Genomic DNA, 2897 nt, shown 5'->3' with positions numbered 1-2897 from the left:
TCCTCCGGACATGTCCAAGCCACTGTCCCTCCTCCGGACATGTCCAAACCACTGTCCCTCCTCCGGACATGTCCAAACCACTGTCCCTCCTCCGGACATGTCCAAGCCACTGTGCCTCCTCTGAACATGTCCAAACCACTGTCCCTCCTCTGGACATGTCCAAGCCACTGTCCCTCCTCCGGACATGTCCAAACCATTGTCACTCTTCCGGACATGTCCAAACCACTGTCCCTCCTCTGGACATGTCCAAACCACTGTCCCTCCTCTGGACATGTCCAAACCACTGTCCCTCCTCTGGACATGTCCAAACCATCTCAGTGTGTCCTCTCTAACTTTATCTCCCAGTTGTTCAACCTGTGCTGTACCTCTGATGATCTCATTCCTAATCTTCTCCATCCTTGTCTCTCCTATGGAGAACCTCAACATCTTCATTTCTGACACTTCCAGTTCTGTCTCCTGTCTTTTTGTCCATGTCTCTGTCTCCTGTCTTTTTGTCCATGTCTCTGTCTCCAGACCATACAACATAGCTGGTCTCACCACTGTCTTGTAAACTTTCCTTTGTCCTTTGCCGACACCCTTTTGTCACAAATCACTGCTGAAACTTTTCTCCATCACTCCATCCTGCCTGGACTCTCTTCTTCACCTCTTTACCACACTCCCCATGTTCCTGGACAGTGGACCCCAAGTCCTTGAAGTCCTGCACCTTTGTGATCTCTGCTCCTTGTAGCCTCACTGTTCCACCTCCTCCCTCTCATTCACACACATGGACTCTGTCTTACTACGGCTGACTTTCATTCCTCTTCTTTCAAGTTCATATCACCACCTCTCCAAGTTCTCTTCCACCTGTTCTCACCACAGATCACAATGTCATCTGGAAACATCATCGTCCACGAAGATTCCTGCCTGACCTCATCTGTTAGTCGGTCCATCACCAGAGCAAACAAGAAGGGGCTCAAAGCTGATCCTTGATGCACTCCCACCTCCACCTTGAAGCTATGTGTCACTACAGCACATCTCACCACTGTCCTGCTGTCCTCATACATGTCCTGCTGTCCTCATGCATGTCCTGCTGTCCTCATGCATGTCCTGCTGTCCTCATACATGTTCTGCTGTTCTCATACATGTCCTGCTGTCCTCATACATGTTCTGCTGTTCTCATACATGTCCTGCTGTTCTCATCAAAGTTTGGTGCATAAATGTTCACTAATAAAACAGGGGTATGGAACAGACAGCCTGTAATTATAAGAAATCTGCCATTTGTATCCCTCATCATTTTAGATGCTGTAAAATGAACCTTCTTATTAAATAATATGGCTACTCCTCTAGCTTTTAGAGTTGAAGCCCGAGTGGTAAATCTCTCCAACCCATGGATATTTGAGCCTGAACTGATTTGCATTCTGCAGATGCGTTTCCTGTAGAAATACAGGTCCTTCTCAAAAAATTAGCATATTGTGATAAAGGTCATTATTTTCCATAATGTAATGATAAAAATGAAACTTTCATATATTTCAGATTCATTGCACACCAACTGAAATATTTCAGGTCTTTAATTGTTTTAATACTGATGATTATGGCATACAGCTCATGAAAACCCAAAATGCCTGTCCCAAAAAATGAGCATATCATGAAAAGGTTCTCTAAACAACTATTAACCTAACCATCTGAATCAACGACGTAACTCTAAACACCTGCAAAAGATTCCTGAGGCTTTTAAAACTCCCAGCCTTGTTCATTACTCAAAACTGCAATCATGGGTAAGACTGCCGACCTGACTGCTGTCCAGAAGGCCATCATTGACACCCTCAAGCAAGAGGGTAAGACACAGAAAGAAATTGCTGAACGAATAGGCTGTTCCCAGAGTGCTGTATCAAGGCACCTCAGTGGGAAGTCTGTGGGAAGGGAAAAGTGTGGCAGAAAACGCTGCACAACGAGAAGAGGTGACCGGACCCTGAGGAGGATTGTGGAGAAGGGCCGATTCCAGACCTTGGGGGACCTGCGGAAGCAGTGGACTGAGTCTGGAGTAGAAACATCCAGAGCCACCGTGCACAGGCGTGTGCAGGAAATGGGCTACAGGTGCTGCATTCCCCAGGTCAAGCCACTCTTGAACAAGAGAGTGCGTCAGAAGCATCTCGCCTGGGACTGCTGCTGAGTGGTCCAAAGTTATGTTCTCTGATTACAGTAAATTTTGCATTTCCTTTGGAAATCAAGGTCCCAGAGTCTGGAGGAAGAGAGGAGACACAGAATTCACATTGCTTGAGGTCCAGTGTCAAGTTTCCACAGTCACTGGGGTGCCATGTCATCTGCTGGTGTTGGTCCACTGTGTTTTATCAAGGGCAGGGTCAATGCAGCTAGCTATCAGGAGATTTTGGAGCACTTCATGCTTCCATCTGCTGAAAAGCTTTATGGAGATGAAGATTTCATTTTTCATCACGACCTGGCACCTGCTCACAGTGCCAAAACCACTGGTAAATGGTTTACTGACCATGGTATTACTGTGCTCAATTGGCCTGCCAACTCTCCTGACCTGAACCCCATAGAGAACCTGTGGGATATTGTGAAGAGAAAGTTGAGAGAACAAGACCCAACACTCTGGATGAGCTTAAGGCCGCTATCGAAGCATCCTGGGCCTCCATAACACCTCAGCAGTGCCACAGGCTGATTGCCTCCATGCCACGCCGCATTGAAGCAGTCATTCATGCAAAAGGATTCCCGACCAAGTATTGAGTGCATAACTGAACATGATTATTTGAAGGTTGGTGTTTTTTGTATTAAAAACACTTGTCTTTCATTGGTGGGATGAAATATGCTAATTTTTTGGGACAGGCATTTTGGGTTTTCATGAGCTGTATGCCATAATCATCAGTATTAAAACAATTAAAGACATGAAATATTTCAGT

The 2897-nt window shown here is 46.0% G+C and overlaps 1 protein-coding gene across 1 annotated transcript in view; it reads right to left on the bottom strand.

The window, feature by feature from the left end:
* The window catches only part of cdan1 (codanin 1), a 25200-nt gene that overhangs the window by 19245 nt on the left and 3058 nt on the right, over window positions 1-2897 (bottom strand). The gene's annotated exons all lie outside the window — the stretch shown is intronic.

Source organism: Nematolebias whitei, chromosome 21 (genome assembly GCF_014905685.2).
Source record: "Nematolebias whitei isolate Nwh7 chromosome 21, NemWhi1, whole genome shotgun sequence".
Taxonomy (NCBI): Eukaryota; Metazoa; Chordata; class Actinopteri; order Cyprinodontiformes; family Rivulidae; genus Nematolebias; species Nematolebias whitei.
The sequence above is the reverse complement of the archived record's forward strand: the minus strand, read 5'-3'. Positions and strand labels throughout refer to the sequence as shown.